The sequence below is a fragment of the Dreissena polymorpha genome, chromosome 14 (genome assembly GCF_020536995.1).
Source record: "Dreissena polymorpha isolate Duluth1 chromosome 14, UMN_Dpol_1.0, whole genome shotgun sequence".
Lineage (NCBI taxonomy): Eukaryota > Metazoa > Mollusca > Bivalvia > Myida > Dreissenidae > Dreissena > Dreissena polymorpha.
The window spans coordinates 35,812,016-35,826,404 of record NC_068368.1 but is presented as its reverse complement, the minus strand read 5'-3'; positions in this window follow the sequence as shown (position 1 = coordinate 35,826,404).

Below are 14,389 nucleotides of genomic sequence, written 5' to 3'. Positions count from 1 at the left end.
CTTAACTGCAGACTTAATTCGGGAGCTAAGTATGCAATTCAACTGATATAGACGTGTTTTGTTTTTCTTAACGTGGCGTTTCGACGGGTTGAGCGGTATTATAATTAAAATGCGCAATGCGCTAGCTTACTAGACTTTCCATTCTCAAAGTCTGATCAGGATCTTTCATTTCCGCTGATGAGACCTTAATTTCTGAGTGACTTTAAAGCGAACAAGATAGCTTTTTAGCGATAACGAATTAAACTTTTTGTTATTTTTTTTTATATTATTTGTTGTTATTTAAATATTTCGTTAAAGCGAGTATAACATGCTATTGCCAAACATAGTGATACACGACCTCCTTCTGTAATTTTGTTAAGCTGTTTACTAAGATAAATAATAATGTAACCTTTGATTCTGACTTTTGAAAGTACATGATAGTATTCTGCTAAAGCGCATACAAAGGACAGGTTTATAAATCTTAAATCAATGAATCATAGTTGTACTTTGACAGGTGTGCGATGTGGTTTGAATTTGACAGCTAGGGGACACACGCGAAAGTAAATAAAACACAACGGACAATTTTCTGTTTAGGAAGTAATATGTGTTGCTCAAAATAACGTTAGCAACGAAGAACACGGTTTTTATTTGTATAATCTATGGTTAACAAAAAACAGTTTGTAAAACATGAGCGTTCACTATAGGGATAATATACGTTTTCGAGTGCTGCGCACTCGGGTAGGAACGGATTTTTCGAGCGCCCGCAGATGATTATGTCCGAGAAAATGTGTATTTTCGCTATTATTGCATAAACAAATCACAAATACCAAAATAAATTAATATATCATTGAAAACAATGTTTTGTTCATTCGACATCGACAAAATATTTCGATTATTTCAATACAGTTCAAGGTTGTGTTTTACATATGCCTCACTCGGTCATCATCCGAAATGACGAGGCTTTACCTTCGGATAGGCAGTTTACGATCTAAAATGTATAACTTAAGCAGTAAATTAATGCAAAGTTGAAATGCAGCTGCGCAAATTAAGAAATAAGGAATTATTTTGGAACTTACAGCAGGATCGTTTAAGGTACATAACCACTTAAATTTGCAGCATAGTCTTTTGAAAGTGTTGAGTAAATAACCTTAACTTCATTGACGTTGCCAATATAATAAAGCTGTTGTCAAGAAAGTACAGATGGTATAAGTTGAAAAGTGGATTGAAATAGTCATTGCCATTATCACTGCATGCATGAGGAAACTGGTGCTTATTCAATTCCCCATTTATGCTTGGAAAGTCGTCATACGCCGTTGTCGAAGGCTGGAGAAGGGAAGTAACTGCGTGTAGACCAGGTTATGGATATGAAAAACACATAACAGGGCTTGAACGGCACGTGGATCGCCTTGTTAGATTTCTTCCGTTCAAGTCCTCCTTTTGTCAAGTTTCTGCACCCCACCAGAGGGCATTATAGATAGAGTTTATGCAATAATATTGGAACAATAACATGCACTGTAATCTGTTTGAATGGTCAAGACATTGGTCGCTTACATATACGCTCTAAAACGGAAACCATGCATGAGTACTCATCCGGGTAGTTCAAGCGTATAACATTCTTTAAGTAACAATAATTTAACTGCGTTGTCGCGTCTTCAGGGAATAAGGCTAGTTTGATAACAACCCTATAGTTGAGATTATATCGCTATTTAGAATAATGTTCGTGTAAGTAAAATATTACCCTATTATGGTTTGAACGTATTTTACAAGTTCAAAAAGTGCAAATTTCGTGATTCATATCACTGTTAGGTGTGTTTTGCAAATAATATGAACTCTTAGAAGATGGAGTGTTACTTTTACAAATATGCAAGATAAAACCCACAATCTGCTTTGTCAACGTCTCCTGTTTAATGAACTCTTTTCCGAAATAATTCCACAATAAACACATACATGCAATATCAATACATAAGAATCTTGTTTTGTTTATTTAATGTGATTTATTTTATTGATGTCTTACTTCTAAGAATGTCGCGTTGCATTTACTCATTAGCATAGAACCTAACATTATATATTTTCACGGTTGCTCTGCCTCACGGGAAAATATTAATTGAAATTGTTATTTTGGATTTCAAATATGATTTCTATAGTAACCAAAAATATCATCAATACATTTGTTATATTTACAAAAGTAATGAGTGTTATTGTGCTTCGGTTAATGCAATTGATTGCATTCCATTATAATCAAAATGCTGTTCGCATTACACTCCAATCTTCTATATTGATCAAGATAACCATAAAGAAACACATTATGTTACGATGCAACACAACTTCAGACAAATATAATTTCCTTTATTGCTCATGGAGTCGCCATGTTTTGTGAATTAGAATTCAAAAGATAAACCATAAATTTAAAAAAGCATTACGAAAAATAAATATCAAACAAAAAATGTGTATGTGTTTTGATATTATTTTTCTGATCATTTAGATTACAACGTTTAGCATTTGAACGTTTCTTACAGAATCTATAAAAGTTACACGTGACTGTATTGTTATTTAATTTTTATATAATTACAAATTACATCACATTGATATGAATGCTGCATTCTGATCGGATAATTTGTTCACGTGTCCGGTTTTTCATTTTCCTATGAACCCATTTTGTATGCAAATTTAAATATGAAAATTCATGGCGCTACTTTCTGGTCATAAACAAGTTGCCAAAATGACGTAATGTTTTGCGCGAAACTTAATGGCGTTGTTTGTTATTGGTCAATAGCGAAATGACATTATATTTTTGCCTGAACTTCAACGATATACCCGTTTGACGGATATGAAACCGAAACTGAAAATACATTCAAACGCTAGATTAAAAGGAATTATAAATCTTATCACGATAGAATTTCAGCTTTTATATCATTTTGTGTTGTAATTATAACAATTGAATAGCATTTTCTGCATTTCATCGGTGTACGAACTGGAAAAATACACCTAATTTATGCATGAACGCCGTCGGCGTTTATGTAAAGTAGGCATACTTTTCCCGACAGTTCATACATGCGATGAAATGCAGAAAATGCTATTCAAGTTTTAATTGAAAATAACGCCATTCAAATCCGCACGGGTTTGTGAATTGGATAACACACGAGCAACGTCAACATGTTTCGTATCAGCCTGTGTTAATTTTCTCCGCATCGCAATACTCATTTTAATTTAAATTGATAGAGATATAAATAAATAAATAAATAAATAAATTTTATTTTGAGTCGGCAAGACATATAACAAATAACATAAGCTGCAAAGCTTTTTAACCGACTAAACAACAAGTGTAAGCAATAAAACATGAGTAAAACAGCTAAAAGAAAGATCAAATACATGTTTTTAAGGGTGAAAGCACAAATTAAGATAATAAATTACATGCAACACTGAAATAAGTTTGACAATATTAAAGCATTTATAAAATTTGAGGCAATTAAAAACTGTGTAGGAAGCTGCTGATCTAGACCTGCTAGTAGGACTAAAAACTGCAATAAGACGAGTGAATAAGAATCTGAATTCAAACAGAAACACAAAAGTGCGACAGATAAAAAAGTGCTAAGAACGAATATCACCTCGAATCAGATTCGAAATGAACTGATCAGCAGCTTTCTCACAATAAAAACAGAATAAAGCATGAAACAAAATTAAGCATGAAACAAAATAGGAGCAAACTAGAAGCAAGCACAGGCAATCAGAATAAAATAATACATACTACATAAGCAAAACATAGACATCAAAAGCCACTAAACACAAATTAGAAGCTAGCACAAAAATAAAGCATGAAACAAATTAGAAGCAAACTAGAAGCAAGCACAGGCAGACAAAATAAAATAATACATAGTACATACGCAAAAACAAAGACATCAAAAGCCACTAAACACAAGTTAGAAGCAAGCACAAGCAATCAGAATAAAAAACTAAATAATACATAAGCAAAACAGAGGCAGCAAAAGCAACTAAACACAGTGTGGCATGCAGCTCCAGAACTTTATGTACCTATGTAACTTTACAGGAAGAACATTTGCATTCTTTGCCAGTCCAGCTCATCATAAAGCTTTTAAATTGGTTAAAATTACTTGCTTTCCTGTGGCTTTCTGGTAAAGCATTCCACAGAACTGGAGCTGCATGCCGGAAGCTGTTTGTACCATACTTAGTAGACTTGACTTGGGGAATCTCAAGAAGATTGGTATACCTGAAGTGATAACGAGATTCACGTTTGATAACAAGGTCATTTAGAACAGGTGGAGACATTTTATTTATAATTTTGAAGGTTTCAAGTGCTATTACTCTGGTTCTTCTAATGTATAGACTAGGTAAGTTTGCTTTTGTGAGTAATTGGTCATATGAGCTGTTGTAATCATCATATACAAAGCGAAGAGCTCTCTCTTGTATTTTTTCAATTTTGTCTGTGTTACTTTTAGAACAGAAATGCCAAGTTAGAGGGCAGAAACTGAAATTTGATAAGATAAATGAATGGAAAATGGTTAGTCTACTAAGACGACAGAGGTTTTTCCCTATTCTTTTCAGGATATTTAGCTGCTGTGCTGCCTTACTGCAAATGCTACTAATGTGGTGATCAAAATTTAGGCTTGAGTCTAAGTTTACTCCTAAAAGTTTAACAACATCGGCACATTTTATATTAGCATTACTTATGTCGAGAGAAAGGTTTTTGGAAGCGGTTCTCTTTTTATTTGAACAAGCGTTTACGAATACAACATTAAGAAGCATCACACACAATTTGTGAATGGTAAAATAATGTTATGCATATATATCGCGATAATATTACTTTTTAAATTTGCTTCCAGAGGAATTGTAACGTAAGAAAATGTAATCTCTCAAACGCAGACTTTTTGCAGGTGCGGATGCTAAGTATGTAATTAAAACGATATTAATAGATACGGGGTTAGTTACTGACCCGATACGGGATATACGGTTCTGTGGAAAACCATATCGGGGCTAGAACCGTATATCCCGTATCGGGTCAGTTACGAACCTTGTAATGAGTATATCACGCCAACTACTTTCCATGTCATCAAATTAACAAGGACAAACAATTTTTTTTTTTTAACTTGTATAATCGAAAATACTAAATTCAAGAACATTCTTCTGCCCCATAAAGTCTACATACACCATATAGAATATATGGTGTCAGCATGTGACGTCAAACAGCAAATGAGAGAAGAGTATTTTATAGATGGCGTGATATAGACGGTATTTGATTCATTAAAGAGTCGTTCCCTGTATCAGAACCGTTTATTGATGCAATCACAGGGTTCATCAATGTTTGTTGAACGATATCATCAATATATCTTTTTAAATAAAAAATATTTCTTAAACATTGAAAAAAGCTGTTGTTTAAGGAAGTGTCTATATTTACAAGATAAGTCATACACAAGCAGACTCGAACGTTATCGGCTATAGTGCAACATGTGTTGATGAGCTTATTAACGGATAGCAATAATACAACCTTAATCACAATTTCAAACAGGTAGCAACAATACACAACACGATTTTAACGCACTATAATACGTAGAATTTGTTAACCTTTTCTTGATAAATACGAATTTAAGTGTCATGGTTAAATTATTTCTTTTGTTTTTCAGTGATTAAAAAATGACCATACAAATTGTATAAAAACTTAATAACTTAATATTAGTGTTGATATTTTACTCATAAATTCATATAAAAAACGTGATCATTCGCATTGCGAAGAGCACATACGCTGATTTACAGGTACTTAAACTGCAACCATTATTCACCATTACTTTTTCGGAGAGTTATCTCGTACAGCATCCTTAAATTTGCAATAATATAATTGTGCTATCTTCAGGGATCGAGACTATTTACATTACTACCAGAGTGTCAGTGGATTGTCTTGATTCAGAATATTGTTTTAGTGACGTATGATCAACATTTGGTTTAGGTGTATTTCAACGAAGCGCCATAAATTAAACATTTTGATAGAGATATTATTACTTGTTCCTACAACTAGTTGGTTTCTAAACATGAACTCTTTTTCAAATTAGATGGAACACAATTTATAAATAATACAGGTACATAAAAAAAATCTGCGTTTAAGTCGTTATCTGTTTTAGGTTGTTCCAGCCAGTATACGTCTACCAAATGATAATGCTCGATAAGGATCTACTAATGTTCATGTAAAACGAATAACATAATAATAAGTAACTGTTTTTGTCTTCTTTTATATAAGACTGCGATGATTTGTACATTCAGATTAACAATGAGAGTGAACGGCGTGAGCATTACAACCTTACACAAATGTATAAATTTGAAGAAATAATCCACAATCAGTAACATTGGCTAGTTTTCTGATGCTGGCGGTGGTAAATAGAGCATGATTGTTATATTTTCAATGCAAATATTCCACTTTTCTTATCGGAATAATACCGATTTTATATTGGTATTTTGTGGGCTTTATGTCATGTTACCACATATAATTATCAAGAATATGGCTCATGAGCAAAGACAAGTGGATACTCCAAGTTTTTACTGTAAAAACAATTATATAGATATGAAAAAATATAGTTTCACGCATAATGTAGAATTCTACGATAAAAACCATCCAATATACGTACAGTGATTTCAAATAAATTACGTTGTAACATTTGGATAATATTTTCCCCATGTAATTAGACTTCACATTCAATCCAATTGTAGAGCGATAACCTTTAAAATTGTCGCCTCTCAAGATCAAATTAACGTAATTATCCTAACCTAAAAAACATGATGTATATAATTGCACAGAAGCGTTCGTTTTCCCGCTGCTAGTTACAGGCATGGTACGTCTTTTAATTACGTTGCTTCGGTGTACATTAATTTTAAGCGACGACATCGACGAAAGATTGTCTTTTGTTGTAATTATGTGCATTACACTGGTTTTCGGTTAATGCTTTTTTCATGTAAATGATTAATTTTGTAATTAGGTTTAAGCGTAGTGTGAAAGTTTGTATTCTGGTGATCAGGTTTCAACTTAAATACTTCGCATCGACCGTTTAATTGAGGTTACTTTATATTTTCATTTTTTTTTAGTTTTTCAAATTCAATTCGAGGCATTTACTTTCCTGTATTTTTCAGGAAAATAATCACACTACTTATATTTGAATAATCGACGTGCTAACAACATACATTAAGTTTTGACAAGCAAACTTTAACTCAATCTTAAGGTTCGAAGACAGTTTTGAACTCGTCCATATTTATTTTATAATATATATTCACATTAACACTCAGCCTATGTGATATCGATTTATTAAAGTGCAGTTGATGTTCGTCTATGCACGACATAACGTATCGATAAATGTTTCAAGATAACGAAGCAAATGTCGACATAATCTGAATAAGTGACAACTATTATACTATGTTTGTGTCTATTTCTGTTTTTTTTTAATTCTTACTCATCCCCAGTGATTTATGGTCCATCTAAAATTTCAATCATTGTTCACCAAATGTCTTGATCTTTAAAGAAATTTGCCGGGGTCGAACTCTGAAATCGCGGAACGAGTCACGTTAGAGATATAATACACAACAGAAGACGCAATGTTTATGCAATGCAATCGATGAATGCGTAGTAAGAAGAAAGTATGAGTTTAGAAATAAATTATTTTCGAAGATTTGTGGATACTTAAAGTATTTGAAAGATACACCTGCAGTCAATAAAAGTGCAATATGTAATAGTGTAAATTTGGCTTTGAAAATAACGGCATCCATATACGTTTTTTTTCTATTTGAATACAAACACACACATAACTCATGTTAAGTATCACCTCATCTCTTGCTCATCTTATTCTATAATGTCATAATCTAATTTTTATATCAAACTCTAGTTTGTCGCGATTTTTAAAAATAATCTTATGGTACATTATGTGTGCGCGTGCTTGCAAATACGACAAAAACAACAACACATACATTGTGCATGACTACATGATTAGTCTCGATTAGTGGAAGCAGTGAAGTCTTTTTCAGAAAGAATGTAACCTTTGAACTGCAGGACTTCTGCACGTTCTTAGTATGCTGTTTTAATGATATACATATATGTTTTTTTTCAATGGGCGAATCGACGGTATATACGGAAAAACATTATGTTTTAAAAAGTATTCATTTTAGAATTATTTGTGATATAACTTATGTATTTGAATTTCATGAAAAACGTACATAATTCACATAGTGTAATATTGATTTTGTGACGCGGGTCAATGCATAAGTCGGATTAATACTATCAATCAAATACATATCAGCCGCTAAACGCAGGAGTACTATTGAAACATATAGTCTGGTTTAGCAAAACCTTTGTTCTGTGACGATTTTGTGTCGAAATAAAAGCGTTGAAGTAATTTTTTTTCTTTTATTTAACATGAAGCAGTTATAAATACTTATCATATTATACATTTGCTTAGATATGATTTAGATTTAAATGGGATTGAAAATCATGTTTGTATTTTGTAAACAATGTCATTAACTAAATTTACTTACAAAACTGTACTTTTTAAACAGTTTTAAAACATAAAAAAGTTCCTGCTATGAGGCTTCAGCCCTGGAGCTTGAAGAAAAAAGTACCAGTACACCACACATGATTGCTTACATGCAGGATATTTATCAAACACTATTGCGGTAATACGCATTTTAGCTTAATTACCGATACTAAGCATTGCAGGAGCTTTGGTATTACTTTCTATGTACGATTGATGATAATCGTCAAACAAACGTTTAATAATATATATCAAAGGTACTTGGCTGACTGATTGCATTTTGTTGCTTTTTAATAACGCTATTTATAAAAGCTCTTACAGGAAACAATCGACCAACTCTCGTTTGACGTGTTCTCAAGCGATTACGTAGATGCATCGCATAAAATGTGAGTTTTAATGCCATGTGAGTTTTAATGCCACTTAGGTAAAGGCATATCCTTAGGTTAACATACGAACAATATGTGTTTCACTGTTGCAAACACGGAGTTTATGCAAAGTCTAACATATCGAAAATAGTATCATGATCAATTTATTTATTAATACACGACGAAACAATGTTTCTGTTCGAATTCAAACGTCCTTTTTAACGATATGCTACATTTTTAAAGGTTATAATCCTCTCTTAACCATGTAAATACAATCTACATATAATAAGTGCATGGATGCAATTAAACAAAACAATACCCTTTGCATATAAGCTTCCTGATAAGTACCGTGGCTATTTTTATAGACATACAGACAGAGACAGACAGACATACATACATACAGACAGACAGACAGGCAGACGGACAGACACACGGAGAGACAGACAAACATACAGACAGATAGACAGACTGACAGACGGACGGACGGACATACAGACATACATACATACATACAAACAGACAGACAGACAGACAGACAGACAGACAGACAGACAGACAGACAGACAGACAGACAGACAGACAGACAGACAGACAGACAGACAGACAGACAGACAGACAGACAGACAGACAGACAGACAGACAGACAGACAGACAGACAGACAGACAGACAGACAGACAGACAGACAGACAGACAGACAGACAGACAGACAGACAGACAGACAGACAGACAGACAGACAGACAGACAACAGACAGACAGACAGACAGACAGACAGACAGACAGACAGACAGACAGACAGACAGACAGACAGACAGACTGACAGACAGATCATAAATACATACAGACAGACAGACACACGGAGAGACAGACAAACAAACAGACAGACAAACAGACAGACAGCCAGCCAGACAAACAGACACACAGACAGACGGACGGACATACATACATACATACATACATACAGACAGACATACAGACATACAGACAGACACATAGACAGACAGACAGACAGACAGACAGAAAGACAGACAGACAGACAGACAGACAGACAGACAGACACACGGAGAGACAGACAAACAAACAAACAAACAGACAGACAAACAGACAAACAGACAGACAGCCAGCCAGACAAACAGACAGACAGACAGACGGACGGACGGACATACATACATACATACATACATACATACATACATACATACAGACATACATACAGACAGACAGACAGACAGACAGACAGACAGACAGACAGACAGACAGACAGACAGACAGACAGACAGACAGACAGACAGACAGACAGACAGACAGACAGACAGACAGACAGACAGACAGACAGACAGACAGACAGACAGACAGACAGACAGACAGACAGACAGACAGACAGGCAGGCAGGCAGGCAGACAGACAGACAGACAGACAGACAGACAGACAGACAGACAGACACACACACAGACAGACAGACAGACAGGCGGGCGGGCAGGCAGGCAGGCAGGCAGGCAGGCAGACAGACAGACAGACAGACAGACAGACAGACAGACAGACAGACAGACAGACAGACAGACAGACAGACAGACAGACAGACAGACAGACAGACAGACAGACAGACAGACAGACAGACAGACAGACAGACTAGTTTATTAACGCCTCATTTTTCTGTACGTAAAACACATTTAATCAGTACAACCAAAGGTTCTGATTATATATATGTACAAAACTAATCCAAAAGAGTAACGCAAGATGATGGTTCTAAACATTTTACAGTGTTCAACAATTATATACATCATAAAAACTTTCACATATTAAAGAAAATGTAAAAGCGATCCTTAAAGAAATTTGATTTAGAATGTTAAGAGTTCTTACAATTAAAAAACTATATTAACACACACTTAAAATAACAGACATTGCAATTTGTATTTATAAACACTTAATAGTTTTTAAAAAGTTTATATAATTTTTAAATTCATAATTGCTAAGTGCACACATTAAAAGGCTCATGTTACATGTGGTTGCGATGCTTCATTAAAATGTTATGACAGGGTCTTGAACTGAATTAAATGATGCGATCATCTGACATCAAGAATTTTATTTTTACTCTATAATTTAATGCGTTGAAACTTGGGTTTACGAAAATAACACGTTCTGTTGAAGTGGCTCTTATATTTGCGTATAGTGGACACATTATTAAGGCACGCTGTTCACTTTTTACACACTTTTAAAAAATTAAACAATATCGTTCATTTTCCGGTACACCTTCATATCGTCTTGTTTCAATACGAAGAGGTGCGACAACACAGCGGACTTTGGCCATGTTGTCTATTATCGATGTCTTCCCGTCACAGACACATTCGTGCATCATGACCTGTTGATTGCTAATATTATCGAATTGCGTTGATCTTTGCTGTATATATGACCATGACCAAGAGATGAATTTCGCAGTTTTGTATTGACAGATGTAATAATCGTTTTGCTAGAACTGTTTCGTCGTGCGTCCTGTGTGGTTAAGTATTAAAAACACTGTTTATTAAGTATGTTTTCAATCCTGTTTAGGCGAAACCATTGTCCTAGCACATAATTCCACTGTATAGATGTCACACAATTCGGTCTGGTAACGAATGTATTGTTGGGCTGAATATGTTGTTAAGTGGGTATATGACATATGGAGAAAAATTCAAACATTTGAATACAAACATGGCGTTGTTAAAAATTGGAAATTCCGTCAAAACAATTTTGGAACAACAAATCACGAAATATTGCTTACATCTTTTTAGGTAAAGCCATCGAGCGAATAAAAAGCAATTCTAATTCTTCTCAATTTTATAAAATAACTGCAAAATACATACGCTGACTTTATTTGTACATTTACAAATTGTGTTGTTTGTAAACGTTATTTCCAATGTAAAGAAGTTAAGTGAGATTCTGTTCGAACTAATTGGTAAAAATGTATCTGTGAACTCATCAGCGGGACCCTGCTTTTGATCGACAAAAACACATTGAAACAATAACGTTACCGTTCCTCTTTTTTATGAGTATGTAGCTATCCGGTTAATGCAGTGGTTAATTCTAACCTTGGCGATCCTGTTAAATTCACGGTTCCCGGCGCATGTAAGTTGTTCAGTGGTCACCGTAACGGTCAGTTTGGGGTTCCTCTGGGTAATCCGGTTTCCCTCATATAACACGATCAGACGAACTTTTAATATATTTAGTACAACAAAAAGCAGGGTCATAGAGCTATAATTGTACATTCGTCCTAGCTTTTGTGCTTCTGGTAAGTTTATAAGCTAAAAATGCTGGACATACTCCGGGAAGTCGCATAAAGCAGTATCAGGCACGGAAAGAGCTTATTCAGTAAGAAACACACACAAACATAATGCAGGCACGTACAGAAGAAAGCATTCACGCACACAAATACATTTTGGATGTTCCTGTGTATCTAAATAAAACACGTTCATTTATGGCATTCTACCTTGAAGACAAAACACGTATACTATTACAATGTCGTAACGCGTCATCTTATAATACGCTGTTCTAAACTGTTTGTTAATGATGTCTAAACTCAAACGAAACTATGTTTTTCATATTAAATAATCAATTTTAGAAACGTATTATTATTATGGTAATTTGATGCCTATGTATTAATCTGGCTTTCAGACTTTTGCATCTAAATATTCCACAGAGGTTGAAAGCTACGTAGCTTCCGCTAGTGTTTTCTGTGACTTATCTTGCATTGATGATAGCACAGTACATAAAATTGTACAATGTAATTATGTACAGGAAATATAATTGAATATATGTCATCAAAATTCACAGACTTGATTTCAACCATTCATTTCTTAGACACAAAAAATTATACGATGTAACTAATGATTCGAAGAAAAAACATGAATTAAAAGTCAGATTAAAACATTCACGTCAAGCAGATTTATTTGTAATTTGCTGATGAATTCGTAAAACTATACTATTTTTTCTTGAAAACTAAAACTAATATCAAGAAGTGAAACTCCAGCTGCTGGAGCAGTATAATTTGACCATAGTTTTATAATTTGGCGAAACCACCAATCTTGTAGTTACATTAATACACATTGCCAATTCAACATAAATAATATAGTAAATGGCAGCTTGTCAGATAATGGTCTGTAAAAATTCAGTATAACCTGCAGAACTCTCAATTGATGAACATACAAGTTATGAATACAGAGAATGTATAAGAATCTAAGTACAAGAAAAGTCTTTAACAAGGTGTCAAAAAATAAAAGAAATAACAATACCGCTACCAGCGTCTGAAGGCTGAAAATATAACAACATCGAAGATGTGTTCGGGGGAACACGCTACTGCATCAACGCAGCAAACATCAAACTGTTGTTTGCGGAAACTTGATATTCGAAACAGATATTCTGAAAGATTTTACTATTTTTGTTTAATAGTTAAATTCACAGGTATGTTTATCACATACACATTTAAGAGTCAAACATGTGTTTGAGTCATTTTCGAAAAATCATAAACATTTCAAATAATAAAACCGTAATTCATTCATGGCTGAAACGACAAATTCCGCTAATGAGCCCATGTGCATGTCAATAGCAAGCAGCTTGTTCCGGTTGCCGTGTAGTGAGTTTGCTCTTGAGAAGTAATCTAAGTTTATTATTATTGGAAACGCAAATATGAAGCACACATACGTATTGGGACGCTTTTCAAGTTAAACCGATATTTAAAAGTGTTTAGTTTATCTAGCTTCTCTCAATCATAGCAATGCTATTTTTTTTTATAGCAGTAGCCTTGATTGGATCATTTAGCTACACTTTAAAAAAAGAAATCCTTCAAGCATGTTTACTTCATTGTTTAACGTAAATTGTTAAAAACATATTTTGTAAACTTGATTTTTCTTCAAAAATTAAAATCCGGAAGTATTAAAGATCGTGGTTTGAATAACTGACTAAAGTAGTTGAATTACCAAACCACACTCACTGTTTAATGCACTTTTCAAGCATAAACACAAAATGAAGTTTACAAAGGTAAATTCGATAAACATAACAATTAACAGTCAAGTTCAACCAGGATTATACATAATACAAAAATCTGTTAAACAGCTATTGCACTCCATTTTTTTTTTGCAATCACGAAGTAATATATAGGTACTTGGTTGCAATTGCCGTCAAACGGCGTAGCCTGTAAACTAATTCATTGGTTGATGATAAACTTCGATGCCAATGAATAAGCATGGAAAAACGCGAATATTTTTCATTTTTAATCCAAATAAATTTTTGATTTCTTTTTAACATTATTTCGGTTTCTTTGAAGTGTTATTAAAACAGTGATTGAAATGAACCTAACGCAAATATCAAGTAATTTCATATAGGCGATACTGTGTTTAATGTAGTCCTTTTACTGTTGCAATAGTGTAGTGGCCAAGTGGAAATGAAGCTTTTCACAAATATACCCACGGGATTCAGCAGCAAATGGCAACTGACATTAAATTAATGGAGAAGTATTGTTTGGGCAGTGAGAGTTTTGAATACAAGGAAATAACTACTG